We start from the raw sequence: 25,827 nt of genomic DNA, 5'->3' as shown, positions 1-25,827 counted from the left end.
AATTAAACCTAAATTAAATGAAGCAAATTTAATGAGCAGACTCAAGTTTCACTCGTCTGGAAATTAGACGTACAGCACTTATAAGTGACACCTACGCTCGTCTTGTACAAATGATCGGATGACAGAACAAAGCTGAATCGAATTAAAGCACTTTTCCTGAGGACATTCAGCCACTTGTAGTTGAAACAGGGAAACATCTGTACAGAGAGAAGAGGAGACAACGTGTGAATCCTGCCTCTACCACATCCATTAACCTACTTGTTGACTTGAATCTTTTTTTAATTTAAAAAACCACAACCACCTGCACATTGTCTCCATTGCAATGTTTTGGTTACAGTTTGAGTTTTACATTTAGGACGTGTACATGAAAACCGCAATTAAAGAAAGAAATGCATTTAACAAAGCAAAACTAAAAAGAGCAATACGAAAGTCCAGGCAATAAAATATTAGCTCGGTAACGTAATGTCCTTAGCCATATTTTATAGTCTTCCAAGTAATTATCTAACGTGATGTTTAAGCTGTGTCCCTTTTTTTTCTTTTTTTTTTTCCTTATCCTTGTTGGAATTACAACCTCATTAACGTGTTCCTGCATTGATGGTGATTTAACTGTTGCCAGTTTTAATGGTGTTACACATCCTCCAGCCTTTACATCTATATGTTGTATGTGTCTAAACTCTCATTCGATCCACACATACGACTTTGATTAGGTCATTTCAGAACGTTGATTGTTTTGAGACTGAGCTCAACTTGACTCTAATGATTGGGATTTTTGTCTTGCTCACAGACTAATAATCTGACTGATGATCCTTCAGGATTCTCTGGTAAAGAGCAGAATTCATGTTTCCCTCAGTTATAACAAGTCCTCCATGGTCCTGATGCAGCAAAGCCTCCCCACACTACCATGCTACCACCACTATGCTGGACTGTGGGTCTGGTGTTGTTTTTGTGGAGGTCACCACATGTCCCAGGACCCCTGTCTCCCAAGCAGTTCACCTTTAGACTCATCAGTCCATAGAAGATTCTCCTAAAAGCTTTGACTATCATCTTTACTGGAGATTTTTACCTCACCATCATGCAGTTTCTACTCTGTCTTTCAGACAGTGGAGTCATGAAAGTTGACCTTTGTTAAGGTGAGAGGGGTCCTAGGATCTCTTGTGACTTTCTGGATGACTTGACTTTGTGCTCTTGGACTGATTTTGGAAGCTTGGTCACTGCTGTTCCAAGTCTTCATCTCCCAGAAACAGCTCCGTAGTTTGCCCCAGACAGGTGGTTCAGTTCAGTGCCACTTTTCGACCAACACGAACACGGTGCTAGTGTTGGGCTGGTTGGTGTTGGACTTGCAAACCTGCTAAGAACTGCTTTGCTTTTCCACAGAGCCAACGTAGAGTCACGTCATTACATCACTGAATACGTCACCACTTCTACAGCAACACTATTGCTAAGCACAACAACAAGAACATTGCTACAGCACCGTATTGCAAATTTTGCAAATGTCCTGACTTTGTAAGCACCTGCTTGCATCCAAGCAACACTGGTCTAATGCATTTGTGAAGTGTGTCCTGATCACTGTGCAGAGATTTGAACTTTGGATAGTAATATTACCCTTTATTACTAGTAACTTACTAGTAACTAGTATCAACTGTACTGCTATCAATCACACTGCAGTGATACATGCTAATACGTAATACATGATTTTAAACTTTACAATAAAGCTTTGCTTGGTCTTGCCAGTCACAATAAGCCAAATCCCAGACCCCTGGTGGACCCTGGTACCAGTTATTTGGACCCAGAACCATTTTTTTTGCTGTGGAAACTGAAGAACTTGTTCTAAAGGCACAGGCTCCAATCCAGACCTGGAAGAAGCTTGGTGGAGGCAAAAACTGTTTCCCACAATCCTAGTTTGTATTAAATCACCTTTATGCTTTAAGAAATACAATTATATTGTAAAACTTGTATCTCGTGTTTGCTCAGGTTGCCTTTGGTTTGTCAGATGTAGTTTGAAGATATGAAAATGTAGTATGAGATAGTGGATGTAAATGTTTGTACAGTAAAGGGCAATTTTACATTCAGTAAAAATATATTTTACTACTCTGACCAACTTGTGTCCTAACTGTCATCTCTACATTTTTCATTGACCAGCTTATTAACATACAGTACATCTTAAAAACAGTTTTTACACGTAAAGTTTTTTTAATGGCTGTTCAGTTCATACTTCAGTGTGTTCAGTTCGACATGGTTGTATAAATCTGTGTGGGTGAATCTCAGGGTGAAGGCAGCTGAAACACCGACCCGCTTCACACACTGGTTCGTGTTGCATGCTCCACCTTCACCAGAGCAACTGCTTGAATTCTCCTCCTCAGTGGACCCTGTTGTGTTTTTCTCCATGACCATATCTGAGATTCAAAACTTTGCATCTTTGATCAATCTTCTGCAGGACCGGAGGCTGTGGCAAATGGAGCCAAATCAATCCGGATGGCCCCATGCTATGAGAAACAACGGGAGCCTTTAGGTTACAAGTCGTGGCAAATGTGCAAAATCAAACTGCATTTACGGCCACAAGCGTGAGGTTACAGTTCGGACTTGAGTGGCGGAGAACGACCAGAATGCCATTAAAACATGAAGCTTTTACCACGGAAAAAAAGATTTTTATGAATTCATAGAACACTTATTCGAGCTTTTATATCCAATCAGAGCTCATTTCACGCTGGGCTAAAATGCACGAGCGAACATAAAACCACTCCATGTGCTGTTACTGTGTCCATAAAGTCAATCTGAGGGAAGACGGGTGTTGTCAAGCAAATAAATAAGGCTTTTACCCAACAAAGACACGTTTGGAAAGCAGCTCTGATATCTTTTTGAAATTTTCTTTGAGACAGAATGGTTTTGTGTGTTGTCGTGGATTATTTGCAGCTAAAGTACCTGTGTTTAGGTAAAAGTTAAATGTCAGATATCATGTTTTTCTTAATGCAGATCAGCTGAACTCATTTAGCTTTTTTTTTTTCTGTAGTGTATTTGCATGGGTAGGTTCACTGCAATGCCCACGTGTGGATAAAACCTGCATGAGCATTATTCACACCCTGGATCAATGTCATCATCATAACTCTTTATAGGAGGAGGTGTTGAGTAAAAATATGGATTTATATGCTCATGAGTGGCTTTAGATGATGACCCACAGCATGGAAGGGCTGCAGAAAGATTTTTTTGGGGGGGGCGGTGACTGAAAGGACAAGTGACAAGAGAGAAAAAAGGGAGAATATGGGAGACAACAAAGCCAATGTAGTGAATGAGAGAAGTGAAGGGACTGGAGAACAGGGAGGGGGGGCAGTTTGGGGGTGGAGTAATTCAGAGAATGCAATGCACTGCCCTCCCTCTCCACTCCTCCCTCCCTCTCCACTCCTCCTCCGGGTGGAAATTCATCCTTCAGCCTCGGTAGCGGACATTTGTGTGGAGGACCTCGGGAGAACGGGACGTGTTGAATCGCGGAGGTCTGAGGTCCGACGGCAGCCCCCCAGCCTGGTTCTGGAGGTTCTGTATGCGGCAGATCATGGTGTGATTTTCCTCTTTCTGCTCTGCGCTCAGCCCGACAGTCTTCACATGTCTCCCCGCTCTCTCTGTCGGATTTTGTGACTGCTGGTGGGTACATTTCCAGTCCGGCCACTGGTCCTCACTGGTTTTTATTCTGCTCATGTTTTCATTATTTTTTATTGTGAATCAGACTTCCACCTTCCGCTGCGACTAACTTCGGAGCAGCCGAGCCGGTCCGTCTCCAGTCGGGAGGGGAACGCGGAGATTGGACGCCAAACAGAGAGTCTATATTTGTCCGCCCCGACTGTGTGGAGACCGCGGAGGAAAACCGAGCTCCGCTGTCGCCACCTCCGCCACCAGGCTCCCGTTTCCACACGGAAAAGGAGGACGCAGCGGAGGATTTAGGCTGAATAACGGAGGATATAACGGCGGAACAGGCTCCACGGTGAGTTTTTTTTTTTTAAGCTCTGTTCTGTCCTCTGTTTGCTCCGGTGTTTCAGTTTGTCTGCTGCCGGCTGAGACAGGAAACCGAGCCCGAGCCACGCAGCGCTAAACTCTGCACGAACGTTCCGTTGCGCTCAGAGCAGCGGCGCATCGCGTCCGCTCCGCCGCGCTGTGCGGCGGCAGCAGCGGAGCTCTGTGGTCGGGGATATTTTTAGTCGCGCGCTGTGTTATTAGCTTTTCCCTGCTGCCGCTTCCTCCACCCTCCGCTCCCTCCTTCCTCACCTCCTCGCAGCCTTCTGTTTGGAGCCTCATTCCTCGGGCTTCAAACCCGAACAGGTGCATTTTACAGCCAGGCCCGGGGCGGGCTGCAGTCCAGCGGGGCTGAGACCCTCGGACGGGGGCCTCTGTGCGCGCGGACTGGATGTCACAGGCGCTTTATTTTTGGCACCGCGTCCACTCACTCAGCCTCAAGAAGTCCCCGTGGTGTGGAGTCGACACCTCAGCAGAGAGTTAGTGACCTCATTGTTGTGGACACCGTCTCCTCCTGTCTTACTCGTGCGTGCGCTCCCGTGCGCAAGCGGGGTTCGAAGTTGGCTGGAGCGAGTCGGATGCGAGAAAGCAGTGTCAGGGACCTTAACAAACCTCATTATGAGCATCAGAGCCCGGTTGAGAAAAGGCTGTGAATATGTATCCTCATGGCTGTGAGTAAAAAGAGCCAACCTAAATAACGCTGACCCTCCGTGGAGGTGAAGGGAACGCGGACCGGGGGGGGTTGCGCCCACCTCGTCCTCATTCCCCTCACGTAGGCTTTGCCATGGAGACGTTTGACAGCCTGCTGCGGTCTGGGGATGTCTCCTTTGACCGAGGGACAGGACAGACAAGAAAGACAGGGTGAAGTCTCCAAAAGCTGAGTAAGGCGCTTCATTGTGCGCGTGGAGGATAAACCTCAGCAGTGATTAGAGAGTCGGTGTTTGTGCTGCTCACACTGACATTTGTGTAATTTATTGAACATGAACGAAGGATTAACCTTCTGTAACGGGTTTACAGCTGCACATAGAAGCGAGACGGCGCTTTTCACGTCCTTAATATTCTATGATTATAACCTTATTGTCCTGCACATCTGTGCATGTTTCTACTGCGAGCAGATTAGTGTGTCTGTGTGTGTGTGTGTGTGTGTGTGTGTGTGTGTGTGTGTGTGAGAGTCTTATGGCCTGGCTTCACTACTGAAGGCTGTTTTTCCATCCTGACCTTTCGGCTGATGTAGTGGCTCAGTCTGGCTGCAGAACGTGTGCAGAAGCATGTTTTCACTCTTTCATTTCATCGAAAATCCAGCCCACAGGCCCCAAATAAATGAAGGCACTCGGACGTTCACTAATGGGCAATTTGGATGGTTTTGAGTGGTCCCATGGGGGCCATTATTCTCTGTCTGAAGGCTGCAGAGGAGGCCTAAAGGGTCACACCAGCCCCCCCCCCCCCCCCCCCCCAACATTTATAAATCAATATTTTCCAGTATATCAACCCCAATTCTTTTCTGTTCTATTCTGCTCAGACCTTGGTGACGTAGATCAGGCAGACCTGCAGCTGAGTACACGTGTGTGTGTGTGAAGAGGCATCATGTTGATAGGACTGGTGTGTTTTGTCGACAGTCTGTCTTTAATCCTTCACACTCAAAGCAGTGTTTGTTTCCCCCTGAGCTGCAGGAACAGGCTCCACTGATGCTGATGATTTTGTTTGTGGGTTTGTTTTTCCACCGCACTGTTAATTTGTGTCTTTAGTTTTGTGTTGTGTCTGTGTGTGTGTGTGAGAGAGAGAGAGACGTTCATGCAGTTTGACTTTCAGTAGCTCAGGAGTTTTAGCACCGGCATGAGTCTTACAGTCACTGTCAACGTTCCCTGAAACGAGGCATAACCTCACCCGCCCACCCGGCTGCTGCTGTTTGTCCGATCAGGAGCTGGCAGTGTTGCCCTCTTCACTCGGATTCGAGTGTGTGAATATGAAAGTTGGAAAGGACAAACATGTTTAGTCTACTTTCCCTAAGTGGGGAGAAAAACGGATTTAAAAAAACAGATTAGTGTCCCAGGCAGTTTGAGTAAATAACCTCATCTTGTCTTTTTTGATGAGGAGCAGCACACACACACAGGAATGATCTGTTTCTAACTGGATTTGTTTGTGTAGCACCTCCTCACGCTGCTCTGTAGTGGAAGAGCGGTGATAACGTGAAGAAGCGAGAGAGTGACAGAGGTCCAGTTGTTTTTTTTTTCACTGCCTTTTCATGTTTTACTGAAGAGATCTCTGTGCCAACGTTGAAGGGTTAAACAAACTGTGTGTGTGTGTTTATGCATCAAAGAATGAGCAGCAGCAGAGCTCGTCTGTGAAAGGCGTCTCAGTCTTCAGTGGAAAGGTATGTTTCCAGGCTTAACAGGTTTAAATTACCCCTAGAAGGCCACAGAGCTGCTGCTGCTGCAGCGACAGTCTTTTCAAGGTGATGATCAGCTTAATAGGTGTTAACACTGTTGCACAAGATCCAGCAGCACACACTCTGCGTTGAAGGACAAAAACAAAGCATGTTGGGCTGATTTGAGGTTTGTCAGGAAACGCTGGATCTCTAGTTGGGTTTTTGTCTTTGCATTCCCCCCCCTTTTTACAGCTTACATATATTTTAATGTCCTGGGCAACGTCTGACCCAAAATGACCCACGGAAGCTCAGAACGGACTAGTTTAACAGTTTCAAAGAACTGCGGGCAAGACTAAATCCAACTCCAGGAAGGAGGAGTCTGCCAAGTGCTCAGGACCTCCCAGGGTGGCCTCTAATCACGGCAGGTCAGAAATCGTGTATAATCACTTTGCTTAGTGTTTGTTGTCTGACAAGTGCTTTGGTTCATCCTGTTTCCATGTTGGCAAACAAGATTTTCATCAAAAGGCCAGAGGCAGATTGGAGTCAAACATATTCCACAGACACACTCCTCCTCCTCCTCCTCCCATGTGTCTCCTCCATGTCTCTGTTTCTCATGTCTACGTCTGAGCTACTCCCTATTTCAACAATCGATATCATCCAAAATAGGATTGAGCTCCCGTGTTAGGAAAAGCCTTGTGTATCCTCAAAATGATAATTCTAATCTCAACGTTTCACATTTTAAGTACAGTGGAAAGGACGACTCTCCTCAGCTCACCCATCACGATATTGTTTTCTGTGCTTTCTTACTTTTGAAAGCTTCGGGAGGGAAGGTAAAAATGTGTTGTGGAATAAGCCTAGTTTATCACGTCAGGAGATGAGATTTAGATCCTTTAGGTGCTTTCTCTCTGTGCCTCTGCTCTTCCTCGCTCAGCCCTACTGGGCTAAAATAGGGGATGAGGCATCTGCAGTGTTTCTCCTGCCTCCAGTTGGCTTCATTTCTGTCACTGTGAGTCATGCTCTCGCCATGACTGAGCACCACTCGTCGATGCACATACGGCACATTTGTCAGGACTCAAAAATAAACCAATCATCGGAGGTTTAAAGAGGCTCGCGGGCGTGGAAAGGTGTGGGATCGGGCTATTGCTGCAGCTATTCTCAGAGATAACATCAGAAGGAGGAAAGGCCGGGGCTCTGACGCTGATGACGTCGGTGAACAGATTCAGAGGGTCTGAGTGTAAACTGGAAGTCCGTTTGGGACGCGGGGCTGAAGTTGGGCCTGTTTGGCTGTTGTCATGCTTTCACTGGGGTTCGAAAGAGACGAGTGGAAAATCTTTAACCCAGCAATCTACAACCTCCACTTTGACTGTAATGCCGAACATTAAGCCTGTGCTGCTTCCTTTTTACTGCAGTCTGCAATAGTTCCTGTCATGAGCTGTAATTCTTTCGAACACATTTCCTCTGGGTTACAGTGCAGATCCTGTCAGACTGTCGTGGCTTATGTTGTTGCAGAGGAGTCCTCAGCTGCTGTTTTCTCTCACCTGTTGGGAGCCAGTCACAGAGAACTAACGGTGCAGGAGTATCCGAAAAGAGGTCCAGCTGTGCACCCGGGAAGTCGGCTTTGCACAAAGTAATTAGCATTCGGTTGATCGGGTCTGTTAGCGTAAAGTTCACGATTAAACATTTGTGCTGTTTATGTTTCTGAGAGTTCCCAGCCATCGCAGTTAATTTACCATTAGTAGAATTTTGTACAATCTCCCCGAGGCATTTCAATCCTGCAGGTGAACAAACAGCACCCTAATCAAAAGCTGTCAACTTTAAATAATCGTCACTGAAATTGTTACTGGAGATGTGCTGCGGAGGGACTGAAATTTATACCGGACATGTATTTGTCACAGCAGATTCCCCGCTTAAACAATCCTCATTACACGATCCCAACGAGCCGGTGCTCGCACTGGAACTGCGACGTCCAGGGGAACAGTGGGGGCTGCAGGACGGACGCTAGTTTTATAATTAAAACGACTCTTGGTGGACGTGTTTTTTCTCTCATAGCGAGCTCAGCTGTGCGAATCCTTGCTGACAAGTGTGAAGTGTGCTTGGACTGGGGGTTCATTCATCTGGTGACTCATTATGCCACCCAGCAGCAGGAGTAAACCTCCCTGTTTGGTGGTTTGAGCTCCCTCTGCCAGCAGTGTCACACGGCAACAGTTTGGAATTTAAAGGTGTCCTTCCCTTATTGATTCAATCAACCAACCCCTGGCAAAAAATTATCTCTGCAGCATGCTGCATCATCAACATGTCCTCAGATTTGCTGAATATGGAAAGTGAAATCCAGCAGCACAGGGGTATGAGTAAATTGCTGGAAGCTACAGACACCAAATGACTCAAGATGTCCAGAATTAGACAGTGTGGGAAATGAATGCCTCCTGCTTCTTATCATTTTCAGGGAGCGTGACAGTCATTCGTCCATGTGTCGATGGCTCTGCAGCTATTAGGCTGTAGCTCCTAGCAGCACTTTGCTGTTCGAAGTGCAGCTGACATCAGTGGGGCTTTAGAGCCTTGGAGGGGGAGGGATTTGTTGTTGTGATGCATGTGTCTCGGCGGCGGGACCTGTGGCTCTGCTTTGCACGCGTTAGTTGAACACATCATTTTGAAGTAGCTCTTAACATTGACGCGTGTGCTGTAGGACAATGGACCAGCTAGAGCTGGTTGATATGGCCAGAAATATGAATTCAGATATTCCCCTGTTTCATCAACTCAGAAAAACTCCTGGTTGCACAAGCAGTGGAGCGTCTTCCCTCACACAAAATCTTGGGCAGAGTATAGATTTATTGTTCATCAGTGTCATTTTATGACCCTGCCCTCAGACCACTTGCACTTTTTTGGCTGTATACAAGTTATTTTTAAACTTTGATCTTCATGCATGTTGAAGTTCCTTCTCCATAAGATTGTTGGGTTTTTTGTTGTTGTTTCTTTAATAATTTTTTGACACCACAAGTTCCCAGAATTCCTGTTTCTACTCCTGTTTTCCAGTGTTAAGTCACGGCACTTATAACCATGTAAGCAGGACATACACTGTGTGTGTCACCACTGATTTGGGAGGGAGGAAACACTGTGGCAGTGCAGTAATTAGTTCTGGGGCATTAACTGCTTATCAGTGGACAGTTTTATTAGCCCCCTTGTTTTGGCTGGTTAGACTTGTGGACATGGAGCCAAATGGTGCTCTGAGTTGTCGGTCAACCATGGAAGAACTTGCTGCCACACCAGAACCCTAACGCTGTTTGAAGACCTAATTGTGATTCGACATCAGTAGCAGCACAGCTGCGACATGCTGTGAAATGTTAAACACTCACAATGATTTTACCTTTAAGACGCAGCCAAGAATCTCACGTGCTGCCCTAAAAACCTGCTGATTGTTTTGGTTTGGCTAGATTTGATCCCAAAAGGATTGTGGTTAATAGAGCATATATACCACAATATATAAACACAGAAAAAAGGCGTTATTTTGTCATGGAAGAAATAGTTGGTACCACTTTCAGAAACAAAGAAGAAACTGGCAATTATGTTCAAAATAACGTGAAATTGAGTGAAGTAACACAAGAAGAAAAAAATCCGACTTTATTTTTAATGTTTGATTTAGCAGAATAACCCCAACAGATTTGTTAGAGAAGCTCATACGTCATAAGAGCGATATTTCAAAGAGCGTTTCTTGTGATCACCTTAGTCTTCCATCATGTAATCATGTAATTTAGTCTGTTTTAACCAGAGAAAAGTTGTTTGGTTTGGCATTTGTTATTTCAAGTATTCTGTTGAATCATATCAAAAGCGAAATTAAATTTTGAGCTTTTTTTTTTCTGTTGGCGGTTTCAAGTTAATTCAAGTTAAGAGAAAGTTGTATTATTCTTCCCAGGTGCAACAAAAACAACAGTGCTCTGGTATTTTACATGTCTGGGAGCAGCCACACTGACAGAAAAACCCTGACACGTGCTCAAAGCTAATTTCTCTCAGCTTGCCATTTCACGAGGTGTTTCTGAGAAGCCACGCATAGCTTGGTCATCCACGAAGGAATTCAGCTTCACCACAACAGCCAAAACAGCCAGTGAATTCCAGAGCTGACTGGTGCAGTAACCATGGAGACTCCTGCTGAATGGTGGCAGGCTCTTTAACAAGCATTTTTTAAGCTGTTGTGTTCATTCAGGCAAAGATAAAAGTGCAAGACGTTCACAAATATTGGAATAACATTTGTTTTTCACGTCTTGGTATGTGGCTCGAAGATGCCTTTGATAGTGCGACACATTAGAATAAAACGCTGAGTGCTTATTTTGGCTTATCTGCCAGACCAAGAAATGTAAAAAAGACACACTTTAAAAAAAAAAAAAAAATCTGACACATGGTGTTACTGCTTTTGAGACTCTTTTACACAGGCTGTTATTAAAAATGGATAACTGCAGTGTAACTCAAGAAGCTCAGAAACGACACTTCAGAGGCCAACGCAAAGCAAACATTTTCACATCTTTTAAAGGACATAGGTTTCTGTGTGTGTGTGTGTGTGTGTGTGTGTGTGTGTGTGTGTGTGTGTTGACTCAGGCAAACAGCTTGTCCCCTCCACCTGGCCGGCAGCTTTTAAAGTGTTGGTGGGAGACAAACACAGCCGGCCAAGGAAATGAGACTTGAGAAAACCTGACACGTTAAATCTAACAGTCAAACACGACCAGATCGACTTCACAGCAGCTCTCTCTCTCTCTCTCTCTCTCTCTCTCTCTCTCTGTGTGTTTGAACACTGGGTCAGATTCTCAGTAGTGGAAATAGTTGCTGGAGTGGAGTCACACACTCGGACAAGCAGGGGCCTATACCGGCAGTGAAGCTTATCAGGTGGTGCATGTCAACACGCGTACGTACCCTTCAGGTTTTACGCATTCTGCAAGTGAGGACAAGTCAACACATTCTACAAATACCAGCGAAGTCCACTAAAAGCAAGAAGGAAACAACGTAAAATTAGGCATTTTCTTGATGTTGAACAGTAGGTTCAGTTTTTCCACATGAAGTTAACTTCCTGTTCTCGTTCCTCTTACTAGACGTCGTTCGGAGATCCCTCCCTTGACTCGTGGAATTATTGAGCAAACCTCCTTCAGTGTTCATATGGGCCTTTTTGCCTGTGTATTGGCTTGTGAAAAGAAATGTGTGAACTGCTCTTTGAGGCCCAACGCTGCAGTTAGTTTCAGCTTTGCATAAATCCCAGTTGCGTAGTGATGAGCACATTCTAAACCCAGTGGAACATCAGGCTGCAGCCAGTGATGGTGTTATTGCATCATTGTTTGGTGTTGAAATGGTAAAAGATGGTAAATAAAAATGAATCAAATGATTCAATCCTTTTTTGCTTTTTTTTCTTAGACCGGAAAGTAGAATTATCTGTCTGGAAATACAGTTCACTAACATAGAAGAGGGAGAAAACTAGGAAATGTGCCCCTCAGTGCAGTTTTACACTTCATTTATTCAGTAGTGCTGTATGTCAACTTATTCTCTTTCCCAGAAGTATTTCAACCTGTTGTTGACTGGTCACAGTTGACTGACAACTTAGTTATTTAAGCTACTGAAATGTCAAACAACATCTTTACATCTTTGAATGACTCTTCAACAGTTAAAGCTTGTCCAGCCTAATTGTTTTCCATGTGTTTCCCCTCCCGGTCAAGTAGCTATTGATGATGTGATTGATTATTTAATGATGTGTTTTCCCCAAATCGACGGCACTCATGGATAATGATGCAGCCGGCACATGTGCTCTGAAGAAGCGGCTCCTCTGATGATCAACTTCAAAAACAAAGTGGCTGCATAGATGTTCATGCACACAGACACGTTCTCCATGCAAACTGCAAAAAATCCTAAAAACTTTAATGTACTCACAAGTACTGCTCCACAGATTACAGTTGGTGCACCAGGAAGTAAACATTCTGGGGGGAAACGTGTCACAAGGAATGAATTCTCATCTCCAAACCCATTTGCAGATTTGTGAAATGGATCAGGATGTCGTGAGTCACCCATTTATGCCCCTATTTATCCATCCACCCATCCACCCATCGAGGCATTTATTCACCCCACCCATTCATCAGGCTGTCTGTCTTTTGTGATGGGCAGTCATTCAAAGGGACGGGAGCCGTCGTCTGCCAGCGCAGTGATGATTCACGTCCTGGAGACGCCATAGCTGCAACATAATGTGTGTGTGAGTGTGTGTTTGTTTGTATGTAGAGTGTTTCTGATGCGACAGAGGAGGCGCTTCGTGTTTGTGTGGCGGGGGTGGGGGGGGGGATGTAGTAATGGAGTAATGGGATGTCTTGATTGATGGGCCTGGATAAATATGCAGGGTGGTGTGTGTGCGAGAGAGAGATGGGGTTAATAGAAAGTGAGAGAGTTGGAGCAACAAAGAAAAAAATGAGGGGTGGGGTGGGGGGCTTGTTAGATGGACAGGTGAGTAAAGGTGAGAGAAATTGAGCAGATTACTCTTCCTGAACGTCCTTCACGTGTTTACTCTGACCTCCATTTACAGCACTGGACTTCAGGGGGTGGTGTTCAGAGGGGGGGTTATTGTTTACATAGTTGCTGCTCCAAAGAGCTTTGCAATTTAATAAATAAGGTAGTAATTTCCAAGGGCAAATGGAGTGTGGAGCAGAAGGAGCACACGCCCAGATCCCTGCTGGGAACAGTCCTGCAGCTCAAACCAGTTCACCAAACAAATGAGGTTTATTATTAGACTGCTGTAAAAGACTTTCTGTGGCTGATCGCTCCGAGCTCAGGGGGTGAAGTCGGCCTGTGTTTGACCCCACGATGGTCAAATCTCAACGTGGGTTTTATAAGCTGTGTAACGACACATTTTAGATGTTGTGGCAGCTACGTGAAGTGTAGACAATCTGTTTTGATGATGTGGTGAAATAAGCTCAGCAGTGTCTACAAACCAGAGTCAGAATATTCTGACATTTAATTTGGGAAGTATTTAACTCACTTATTCTAACATGTTTGTAATTTGCCACATCAAAATGGTTGAAAATGTTTGGAAATTTAGATCATTTGTCTTGTAATGTTAAAATCTTGACCTGAAATTTAATTCGAAGCTAAAACTTTTTAGTACATTTACTTAAATACTTTCCACCAGTGTGTGTTTGGATGGTTCAACTTTTACATGATCCTTTCTTTAAATCTGAAGATTTTGTGTGTGAGTCATGGTTTTCCTGCAGAAAGCAGGTGTTTGCTGTGAACAGTCAGCATGGCCTCCTGCAGTTTTGAACAAAATATCGTATTTGCAAAGTTTCCCGCAAAGTTCAGTTAGTGAAGTGCTTCTATGGTATAAGAGTTATGATATAAGATATGGATCCTTCCCAGTTCTGCTTTCTGTAATAATGTTAAAGTGATCAAGGGTGTGAAGGAAATGGGATTTTCTCTGGAATGGCCTCAGGGCCTGCAGAGGTCTCGTAGGTGGCACATGTTGGGGATTTGGTTGCAGCTGCTTTCACCAGAATCATCTGTTCTGATGATTCTCCCTGAATTTCTTTATATCTGATGAGTGTGAGAATGTGTGTGTTATCAGTTGAAATGAAACAATAAAAACCACGAAAATGCCAGCAGTAACCTCAAAGAAAAACACTGTCATAACCTCCAAAATGAGTTATGATTTTGCATCAGGGGAAAATGAAAAAAAGTCTAGCTGTAGCAGCCAAAGGCGCACTGCCATCATCTGCTCTGTGCTTAGGTCCTGAGACATCAGGTGAGTTTGCTTCTCTTAAAGTTGGTGTCAAACCAGGTGTTTGGACTGTTGTCAGCGGAGCTCGGCTGGAATGATGGGAATTCGGTTTAAGCGTCCGTGACGAGGCTCTGTCTCTAGCAGCCCTACGGTTGAGTTTCCCGGAAAAAAAACTTTTTGTTTCCAAGCTTAACGTTCGTTTTAGTGAAAGATGGGTGTGGATGCCATTTCTACTTATTGATTTATTCTTTCTTCAGTTTTGTCCTTTGTTGTGGAACCAAGCAGGAATTGATAAAGTCAAATTCAATATGAACAACAGGCCTATTGTTGTTGCTTTCATCCGCAGCTCATAGTCTGTACACAATTGAATTATCAAATGCAAATCCTCTGGAAAAAAACAAAGGCCCAAATCAGCATCTCTGTTTTTCCCTTTTAATTTTCTAGTGAAGGTAGAAGAGAAGCAGCTCTGCTCTGTTTGTTTACAGGGGGAGAGAGAGCGGGAGGCTGGATAACTCCTCTTTGAAGTACGGTAATTCATCCATAGCATCCGCCCTCTGCTTCGTTGTTATTCTGAGATGCTCGCAGACTCACTAGCATAGCCAACACGTTCATTGTTTGCTCCGTGCTATCAGAAGGTACAGGACTGCACTTTAAAAGACTGTCACCCACTTCCCCCCAGAGAGAACGAGAGAAAGGAGGCAGAGAGAAAGTCATTAGGGCAGAGAGAGCAAGAAAAGATGGAGCGAGCTATCGCGGTGAGCAGCCGTGGGTTAGAATCCGCGTGGCTGCCGCCTACAGTCCCTCTGGAGACGAAAGACTGTGTGTGTGTGTGTGTGTGTTGAATGTACATATGTGTGCAGGTATGTGTGTCAGGCTCGGTGGTTTACATGTTACTAAGTACCATTGTTTTCTGGAGGCCTGCAGGACGTCTCCTGATGCTTGAATCCCTCGGCTTCTCTCTCTGCTGCTGCAGATTAAGTAGAACCAACAACAGCTCCTCATGTGTTTTCTCTTTCGCTTTCACTCTTTGACTGGTGTTGAGGCAGAGAACAGGTATAAAGCGCTGTTTCGCTGTTTCCCGCCACTCTCCTCCAGCTGTGAATCTCTTTTTATCCACTGTGGTGTGACTGGCTGTAGCGATGCCCATAAATACTTTGGCCCCAAAATTGTAAAGCTTCACAATGAGTTATAATAACTTTGGTGATTTCCTGATATTAGTGGGTGAACTATCAGAAATTAAGTGCACGTTGAGGAGATTCATTACCTGTTTTTTCTACCTTCTCCTCTAATGCCCTCATCACATAAAAATTTCACTTTGTCACTTTGGTTTACGACCAAACTGTCTACAAAATGTTTTTAGCGTCTCTGGCATGTCACCACCTACAGACGACACAGTTTCTAATGAAATTCAAGTCAAGCAACATGAACACTGAGGGCAAGGATCCATTTTCCTTTAACCAAACGTTTCACCTTCATCACTGTTTCCATTTTTACTCCCGTGCTGTGTCGGGCAGAATAGGGTCCAATCGCTCTCTTCTCTTTCCAGACTAATGTTTTGCAACAAGGACCTTACAGCACTGTTGTTCTTGTAATGATTCTCAGAAGGGCAGGGATTCGAGAAGTGGTCCCTCTTATTCTTTGCTGCTGAGGATGTACGTTGCTGCCCCCGCTGGTCGTTTGCTGGATTGCACCTCACATATGTGCTGTTTCTGATGATGTGCATGCAGCTCACACACCTGTTGTTGGCGGATGCACACTGTGATTGCAATGGTAAAACGTAAAACTCGGCCCCTGTTAGAGTAAGGACTATTATTTGCGTTTGCACCAGGGTCCTGTACCTGAGTGTAAGCTGAGCGCCACCTACAGACCATATACTGTAATCACATGCCTTGTCAGGGGATGAGACGCGAGCAACGTAAGAATGACAAATTCACAGAGAGCGACACTTTCAGTAAGGCATTTATCAGCCTGGCTAACATGCTCGACAACGATCAGTCGGCTCTTTGCCTTCCTAATGATCTTTACCATGTTTCTTGGCTTCCAATGGTCTCACTGTGCTTTGTAAATCCTGCATTCATGTCCTCTCCTTGTCTCCTAAGCGTTGACTCATCCATGACAGTGTCTGACTGTTGATTGAATATATATGGACCTTGTGCTGCTCACACATGCAGTGCAAGCTGCTCCCATCTGTTTCCTCAAATTATCCCCTTGTTTTTCTACATTTTGCCCCAGTGAGCATCAAAAACTTCTGATATTCATGCTGGAGTTTTCTATCACATTTTCCTTTAATCTACACCTTCAGTTTTCTGTTGGTTTTAAAGTAATGTTTAATCAGTTTTTCCAGCTTGTGTGTGAGTTGCAGGTCTCTTAGATAACACAAGTAATCTACACAACTTTCTTTGTCACCGTGCACTCACAGCTTGTAAATCTGCAAAGAAAATCATTTTAATTGGCGATTATCACAAAAAAGCCCAAAAAATATTTTTTATGTGAATTACCAAAGTATAGATGCGTTAAAGACATTTTCTATTTTATTAGATTTTTACAGACGCAGTTTTGTATATTTCGATAATGGTTCCTCTGCTATTGTATCGTAAGAGAAATGTCTCTTCTCATAATAACAGATCCTTTCTTTGTTGTTGTGTTAGAGATGGAGAAGCTGTAATACTACAATCATCATTGGTTTGTCTCCTCTAACCCTCATAAGTGATGTTAACAATGTGCCATTTTTTGCCGTATCATTACTGTTGTTTTCTGTCCCCAGCAAAGAAATACGCTGTTAAACAGCCACTAACCCTGATGTTCTCTCTCGTGTTTCCATTTGCCACAGTTTAGATGGGTTTCAAGTCTGGCATTTACCTAAATCCCTTTACAGCACAGCATTAAGTAGCATACAGCACAGAGGTGAAAAAAATAAAATCTAGTGATAAATATCAGCTCAGTGACGCTCACCGTCTCGCTCTGTGTGACTGTGATAAATTTAGCAGATGGGGGACATCTTTAGCCCGGTGAAGAATCCAAGTGGCGGTGCCTTTAAAACCCTGCCAGAGAATTGGAGGTCACATTGCTCGGCCTGTAAGGCTATCAGCCGTGGCCTGCTATTATCATAGAGATAAAGAATGGAGCCTCGGAGCTGAGACATCTGCAGTGACCGTGGAGGGACTTAGAGGTGGAGGGACAGGGAGGGGGTGGCGAAGGTAGATCTGAGATACCGACTGCCTGAATTATGAGCTTTCTGACTGGCAGAGTGTGAAATACAGGGGGAGTGGACGACTTGCTGCCTGGCTGTATCGCTGCCCGGCTTCATGAATGACTCAGAACTTGAACGTGTGACTGCCTGACAGACTGACTGAGTGAATAAGTTGCTTACAAGCTGCCAGAATGACGGGCTCACTGTGTGAACTACACCCTTCCCTCCTGAAGGAGTAAGGAAATAAATAAATGTTGTTAGAGATTACTGACCTGGTGACTGCTGGGGTTTGACAGAAAGGCAGTGAGATGGCGGTGGACTCACTGAAAAGTGAATGTGTGACTGATTTGCCATCAGTCAAATGTGAACACAGACATTAAGAATCAGTACTCTTTCCTGGGATATACTAATTTTCAGAACTTGCTTGACAATCATCAGGTTTTAATGTTTTGCCAAGTGAACGTCTCTCTACATCCATAAGTGCTAATATTTAAATGGATATTTCAACATTAATTGAAAACAAATGCAGGCGTAAAACCGGCGATTAGGTGTTAATTTATGCAGGTAAACTCTCACCAAGATTAACAACGTCTCTTTCAAGGACGACATGGCCAATGCCAAGTCAAACATTAAACTTGGTTACACATTAATAACACAAGTGAACACTGTGGCTGAAAGAACTAGGCTGAAAATTTCTTACAAAAGCTTAAACAAAAATGAATTGTCCATCATAGAGTTTACACTATGTCAGTCTTTACATACATTTTTAGAATTAATTTCCATCTGCAAGTCCCTCCAGGTGGCTGGAGCAGGTATAGCACTGCCAAAATAACCCGTTTCATGCACAATCAAATGTTTCTTTAAACATTAGTGAAGCTCAGAGTCAACGTGGCTCTTAAAGCGCTCTGCAAAGCGATGCTCCATCAGAGTAGCCCAACGTCCCCCGGTGCTTAAAGCCTGGAAATGATGAGATAAACAAGCATTAAGGTTCACTTTAATGCTCGGCTCCGTGCAGGTGTAAACAAGCTGGCCGGCTGTGCCTTTCTGCCTGGCTCATTATCAGCTCTTGCCGACTGCTTGCTTTGCTGCCTGGTTGTGTATTTATAACTCGCTGGTGTAAGCCAGATAGGACAGACATCAAGATGAGAATTGATGACCTGCATCAGCAGGGGATGGGAGGAGATGGCTATCACCGCAAACTCATCTCACACACACACACACACACACACACACACAGCGCAACCACATACTTATACCTACAAACCCAATTCCAAAAAAGTTGGGAAAATGTAAATAAAAACAAATGCAACGATTTGCAAAATTTATCAACTCATTTTTTAATCCACAGTAGAAAATATCAGATGTGGAAACTGAGACATTTTACCACCTCATGGAAAATATTGGCTCATTTGGAATTGGACGGCAGAAACACATCTCAATCTTAAAAAAAGCCATTGTGTAGCATCTCCTCTGGTTTTAACCACTGTCTGTAAATGTCTGGGAAGTGAGGAGAGCAGCTGCTGGAGGTTTCTTGTCTGATCCCATATTTAGCATGACATTTTAAAATTTCTCAGTTTCAACATCTGATATGTTGTTTATGTTCTGCTGTGAATAAAATATAGGTTGATGAGATTTGCTAATCGTTGCATTTTGTCTTTATTCACCTTCCCAACTTTTGTGCACAATCTATAGCTTCTTGTTGCTGTATTCAGGTCACTGCAGCATGTGCAGACATGAAGTGTATGATCAGAGCTGTACCTGCACATGGTTGACCCAGATTACTCCTGTTTATCTTAGAGGAGGAGGCCGGGATGTGTTTGCATTATGAAGCCAAATTGAATTTTTCACAGGGCCGACATTGAGGCAAATCAACCTGAGAACACCTGAGGGCTTGTGGATTATATTTCAGCTTCAGTGTGTGCGGGCGTCTGTAACCTCTTGATATATTTGCAATCCTATTGTTTTATAACCTGCAAGTAATCAGATTTTTTCCTGTTAATGCACGTTTAACTGATATTCACAGTGGCTCACATCTGTGATCATCTCATTGTGCTGGGTTTGCACTTCTTGACTTTTAAGCTGTCTGTCTGAAAGCAACTTGGGGAGTTTCGGGGCGAGCGACTGACAGCTGTGTCACAGTGCTGACGAGGCGGCAGCAGCCTCCATCTGTTTGCTGAAGGCTCGACTGATCAGTCAAATAAACTTCGAATTAAAACTGACACTAAAAGCAAACTAACGTGCCAATTCTACATCTGTGAAGAAGGAAAAAAGTTAATATATATAATTGTGACGTTGTCTGGGGCGTATTAATGTGCCACAATTATAGCAGGATTTAAAGTGAGTGTGTCATTTTTGGAAGAAAACGTCTCTTCCACAAGCAGCAGCAGATGAATCTGTGGCACCAAGTGTCAAATGATTTAATCCAAAATGAGGATTCATCCCCAGTTGTAAACACCCACCCTGACACTTCCACCTTAAATAAAGAATTCTCAGTGTGAAGATAAAGTGCATGAGGTTCCTCATCTCACTGCACAAATAGCCTTTGGTGAATTTCAAATAATGTGTGAAGATCAACCAGTTTTTAAAATAAACTAGGGAAAGTCGACTTCATCGTAACTCACTTTAACCTCCCACTATTTAAGTCGGAGTCTAAAAATAGTCCTTACTGCGTTATTTACCTCGATCGGAGCTGTCAAAGGGGAGGAAAGCTGGGCACATGGGGTGGGAATTGGATGGCACCTGGGAGGGAAAAGTTCACGGATTGAAGCTCACTATCGGATTAAAGTGCACAGATTAGAAGGACTGCAAAGCTGTGTGAAGGGGTTAGAAGCTGAGGAGGGGTAGGGGGCGGAGGGTGGAGGGTGGGGGCATAGAGAAGGTCTCATGTTGCCCAGCTGTCATTTTCTGTCACACTAGTAGCAACTATCTGCAGTTGTCTAACTCACATGCACTCAAACACACAAACATGTGATCATCTGCAAACCCCCCAACCCAGCCGCCCACCCACCCACCCCAGCTGTCACTGTATCTCAAGTCATAGCTGGTGGTCCCAGCAGGACGAGGGACACACACACACTGACTGTACATGCAAATCCACAACTGTGGTGCAGGCATTGGACTACAAACACACAGCACTGATTGGAGCAAAATGTAATTACTCCTGCTCCACTTTCGTCAACAATAATTGTCCCCCCCCCCACTATATTCCTCTGTTGTTTTCCCACCAGTCAGTCGCTTTCTCCCTATGATTGGAAATTCTTTCAAGTTTTATTTTTGCAGTGGTTGCACTGTTATAATTAGCCTACTGAGATACGCAAAGCATTGTGGCACTTTCCCCTTATGAGCTGTTAGCCTACACACACACACACACATACACACACACACACACCCTCTCTTTCTCTTGCGCTCTAAAGCCTATGAGCCTTATAAGCGAAGAAGCGAAAGCGCTGATGTTTCCACGTTCCAAAACACAGCTCTAATCAAAGTGGACGTGTGTTTGGCTGCGTCCGCAAAAGAACTGCAATTCCCAGGATTCTGCCCCACTGGTTTCTCTTTTTGCTTCCACTCAAATTAAAGCCTCATTTCGAGGAACCTAAAGCATGTGGAGCCCTGTGGGGCCCAGAAAGGCCCTGTAAACACAATACACAGAGAGGACAGGACAGGACAGGAAACTGAGACCTGCACATCAATATGGACAATATTTTCCAACAGCAGGACGTTGATCTGATTCTTTAATCTCAGCGAGGTCCACAGTGCGGTTTGATTTCTTTTCTAATATCCCAGTTGAAACAACAATGTGACGGGTATTTCTAATGTTTAGGTGCCACATTGACAATGTGCTGCGTGATCTCTGTGCAGAAACAGTCTTGTTTTCAATAAAGGGATTATTTGATGGATAAGGATCTTGTTTGCGGAGATAATAAATGCCCCCCCCCCCAGTCGCCGCAGGTTGCCTGTGTAACTCTAGAACACAAATCCTCGTGTTGTGTTGTTGGAACACTGGGAGGTCCCGAAGAGAGACCCCTGCTACAGTATGTCAGGTCACATTTACCGGCTCTGTACATGTGAAGTCTTCACGCTCATGACTGAAGCAGAAAATAACCAAGAAGTCTGGAAAAGGCCTGACATTATCTTAACGTGTCACTAAAGCTCTCGTATGGCACAGACATTTCTACTGCCCCTAAATTGCGCCGCTCTCCTTTTACGGGCTCAGGTTTCCTATGCATATGCATATGCATCTGTGCCGCACATCCTCATCGTGAATGGACATCTGGGCGGATGTGCCGCGTTAGTTTCTAGATGGATCCGATTTACACGCGAGCCCCAAACGTCCGCCTCTGCCCGTGACTCTGCCGTCGGGTCATGTTTGCTCTCTTCGTGTTTTTTCCGCTCCACCGGTTTCCCCACAGCTCCCTGTGTTTTATGAGGCAGGTTCACATCTGCCTGCAGCGGTTCGTCCCACCCAGATTTAATATCAAAGCTGGGGGAGCTGAGGAGTGGCCGGAACTTTCCACTGGGAGTTGTTATCTCTGACAGCTGGGTTTGTAGTTGTTGTTCTCAACATTTCTAATTCTTTTTTTCTTTGTTTGTTTTCAGATTTTTTTTTTTCTTTAGCTCAGTAACATCCATGTTTGTTGTTCCTCCCGCTGCTCTTTGTTCTGCTCTGATCTCCTGCATCGACCTGTGTCTTTGGTTTCATTTCTTTTTCAGCCTTTTGTACAAAACAAGTGACTCATTTGTAATTTGTTCAGAAACCTTCAGAGTGGGTCCTTTTCTAAAGCGCAGAGTGAGCAGGGCTTATAAGTCACTGGGTTGCTCAGTATTGGCATGAATCACACGCCCTCTCCTCTCTGCCGTATGTTCACACATATGTCCCCTCTGTTTAGTTGCCACAGAATGGCGCAGAATTTACATTAGCAGTGCTGGTGTTTCTGTGTCCGTTTGTAGAGAAGTTCACGCTCACTGTTCAGTCACTGAGGTCCCAGTTTAGCTGCTGTTGTGTTTAACGTCCTCCACAATTAACCGACTTTTGACCTCACACACTGCACATCAGCCCGGAGGAAAAAGCCTAATTGTGTCTATTCTTTGTGCTAAATATCTAAATCTTACTGTAAAGGTAAACCACAGTGTGTGTGTGTGTGTGTGTGTGTGTGTGTGTGTGTGTGTGTGTCCTGCGTGGCGTCACTGTCACCCCTCAGTCTACGAGCTTCCTCAGGAATGTGACCATATTAGAAACACTCTCTCTCATCCTGACTGAGCCAGTAACAGCATCTGTGGCTCCAGGGGATTGAAAGGTGGCGGCAGGAGAGAGGAAAGCAAGACTGAAGGACGAGATGTCTATCTCTGATTGGCTACTGCGGGGAATTCCTTCACTTTAATTGGCCGTTGGGTGGCATCCGGTGGTTTCTGTGTCATTATTAGTTGCCGAGGGGAATTCCGGGGAAGGAAATTTCTTCCCAGTTTAAAACTGACATCTGATATGTTTATTTGTTGGTGTAACACAAATATGAATACATCAAGTGGGCAAACCAAGCCCCCAGAATCAGGCTTTGGAGCAATTTTGGCATAATGGCCACACCCTGATACTGCAGCCTCCATGTTCATGGCCAGAGGAGCAGCTGTCCAATGGTGAATATATATTTTTTGTGTGTCACACATCTTGAATGTGATCAATTTAGTCCAGTGCTATTTTGGAAAGTCTAGACGAGCATATTTGTGTGGGAAGCTGAGAGGTGTGATTGGAGGAGGATGCTACTGAGCATGCACCACCAGCCCAAACAGAGTGAAGATCATCTTAGTCGTTTTTAAAGGCTAGAATCTGGAAGATATCGAACATAGAGTAGTGTGAAAATCCATCTGCAAACCTTTAACATTCCACTTAATACTCAGTTATAAATAAAAAGTATTGGCCTACAAAAATTCTCCACAAGTACCAATTCAAATCTGAAGTAACAGTACTAAGCAGATGATTTAGTAAAAAAAGATAAAATTACTCCACTAAGAAAACAATATGGAAAAACTGTTGGTAAAGGTGGAGCTGATTCCAACCACTTTGTGTGCTGGCAGGTGGTTATTCCATTATGAGACATTAGCACTTCATCATATTTGTATAAAAACATCCCATTATACTTTTATATTGAAACCACCAGGTGGTATTAATGTTGTGGCTGATCAGTGTGTACTGTATGGAGTTGTAGGACGGCTCTGTCCTCTTAGTGTCAGTAGCTGCTCAGTGTGTTCAGGTTACTGTGTCTCGCTGTGTTAAGATTTTAGCAGCTGTCTGGGGTGTTGGACGTCCTGCTGTTTGCCGTCTGTTGCGTAACCGTACAATCTTCCCAACACACTCACCTTATTAAGTTAGAAACGGCGTGTGTGTGTGTGTTTTCTCCATCCCCTCCTACTTCGAGCTTAGCGTTTTTCTTCCGTGACTATCATCTCCAGGAATGTTACCCCTGGTGCTTCCTCCTGGACCCCTCCTCCATTCCATCGCCTCCTGTTTATCAAACCCCAGTGACGGCATTAAAGTCTCCGTCAAGGCTCGTGATGCCTTCGTGGCGTCTCCTTTATCCTGCACCCACATAAAAAAAAGAGGAGACTGTCGGACTGTGGTTATGGAAGGGCAATTCACAGAGATTAATACAATTAATACAAAATTCTTAATCCGTTTTAAAGGGACATTTTTCAAGCATTGGAGTGCAAACAATACTACTGGTACTGACATAGTGAAGCTAATAAACTGACAACTCAGAACAATGCGTTCATTCATTTCTCCAACATCTGCCTTGTCCTCATCCTGACATTAATCCCTAGGTGAAGTTTGAAAAGAATGAATATAGAAATAAATCACTATCACTCACTGATTCTCTGTCCTCCTCTCTGATGTGATTTACTGCTGAGCAGAGGCAGTGGGTCTGGTTTAGAGTGGGGGCTGCTAGAGAGAGACTTGCTCAGTTATTAGTTTAGGGGACATATCAGGCTAAATGGTTAGTGGAACATAGACACCTGTCTGGTTCAGTGTATTTATAGCAATAAGCAATTAGCTGTCGAAGTCACTATGGTCTCGTGTAGAGCGACGGTGGATGGGAGAGAAGAAAGAACCACGAGCTACCGTATCAAACAGAGCTTAGGAAGTACTGCACTAATGTGTGTTACAAGACTAATAAACAGGTTACTGTGAAGGAAACAAAGTTATTTAAAAATATAAACCCAAAATTAAGCATGTTTGTTTAAAACTGGCTTCAGGTTCAATGAGTATTTGTCATTCAGATGTTGTTTGTAATATAGCAGAAGGCAGCACAGTATCTTTCGTTATTAGATGAGATCATATTCTTGTTGCCTTTTTGTAGGTCTGTAAATGTTGGAGGGTAACGAGGCAGAAAACATACCCCAGCTATCTTTGGACACAGTTGGAGAATGGAAGCAGCTCGGCCTCCACCCTGTTATTAACACAAAATAGGAAATGTTCTGCACTTTAACTACGTTCTACACAGCAGTTGTGTTGGTTATAAATGGTCCTCTCTCAAACCCTCCTATTCCCACCGTCCCTTTTTTAGCCCCATGTCTCATCTCCACAACCTAACCTTTCTGTCGTGCTCCCCCCCTAACACCCGTCATGCCTCCTCTGGCCTCTCCCCCAGTTCTGTCAAACTCCATTCCGTGGTGCACAGAGGAAGAGATGGGAGAAGCGCACGGCTCCAGTTAACTGTTTATTTATAAAGACGTCCTTGTAATGTGATCGTGGATATGGGTTCAACAGGGTGCAGGCAGGCATCACGTCTGGATACTTATTTTTGTCCCTGAGCAGCAGCTCAGCTGGGACGGCTTCAGTCCACAGAGCACAGGTGCTGGGAATCGAAGCACTGACCCTTCTGTTCCCGGCTACATGTTGAAGTGTCCTTGGGCGACACACTGAACCCCAAGCGACCGTTCACCAGTAAACTGTGTACAGGAAAATGCATGTTTGTGGTTCAGTACACTGAATGTATTACTGTATGCAATAGCAATTGTATTTCATGGTGCATCTCAAAGTCAAGTACACTGTAGGATCATAAGACTGATCTGTTCTACTGTTCCTTTTAATTCCGTACTATATGCCACAGGTTTGTGTGCGTTACATTATTATTCAAAAGATTATTTCGTCCTTCTTTCATACTTTAATTTGAATTATTTGAAGGTAGAAATACATTTCTAAGAAAATAGAATTTAGTTGCAGAGTAGATACCAACCCTTTAGTTTTTTGCTGTGATATTTTGGTAATTGTCTCCTGTGGACCAGCAGATGTAGGCTCCTAAAGCGAAGACAGAAAGTAACGTAGCTGTAGTATGTATTAAGAACTTAACCTGAATAACAGACTGTCTTTACATATTTTTGGCTCCATCTTCACCTCTTTTTACACTTTCATTACTTGTGGTTGTTTTGCACAGTGTTGCCTCATTTCTTTTAGCAGTGAAGCTGCTAAAAAAAAAAAAAAAAAACCTGTGGGAATTTGTTTTTGAACACAACCACCATCTTAAAAATATATTGTAACATAAAGCATTAGCCCAGCGC

The 25,827-nt window shown here is 44.1% G+C and overlaps 1 protein-coding gene and 1 long non-coding RNA gene across 2 annotated transcripts in view; one reads left to right on the top strand and one right to left on the bottom strand.

The window, feature by feature from the left end:
* The first annotated feature begins 3,234 nt into the window (after positions 1 to 3,234).
* Positions 3,235 to 25,827, top strand: part of dag1 (dystroglycan 1) — a 45,020-nt gene continuing 22,427 nt past the window's right edge. The window contains exons 1-2 of the mRNA XM_067503705.1: positions 3,235 to 3,633; positions 3,716 to 3,970. The gene's annotated coding sequence lies outside the window, so the exon portion shown is untranslated. The remainder of the gene's footprint in view (positions 3,634 to 3,715; positions 3,971 to 25,827) is intronic.
* Positions 20,313 to 25,324, bottom strand: LOC137127169 (uncharacterized). The gene is made up of 3 exons (XR_010914384.1): positions 24,138 to 25,324; positions 23,629 to 23,848; positions 20,313 to 23,098 (listed from the first exon to the last, which is right to left on the bottom strand). It is a non-coding gene; the product is annotated as an uncharacterized lncRNA (long non-coding RNA).

Source organism: Channa argus, chromosome 5, assembly GCF_033026475.1.
Source record: "Channa argus isolate prfri chromosome 5, Channa argus male v1.0, whole genome shotgun sequence".
Lineage (NCBI taxonomy): Eukaryota > Metazoa > Chordata > Actinopteri > Anabantiformes > Channidae > Channa > Channa argus.
This window is presented reverse-complemented; position numbering and strand designations above follow the sequence as displayed.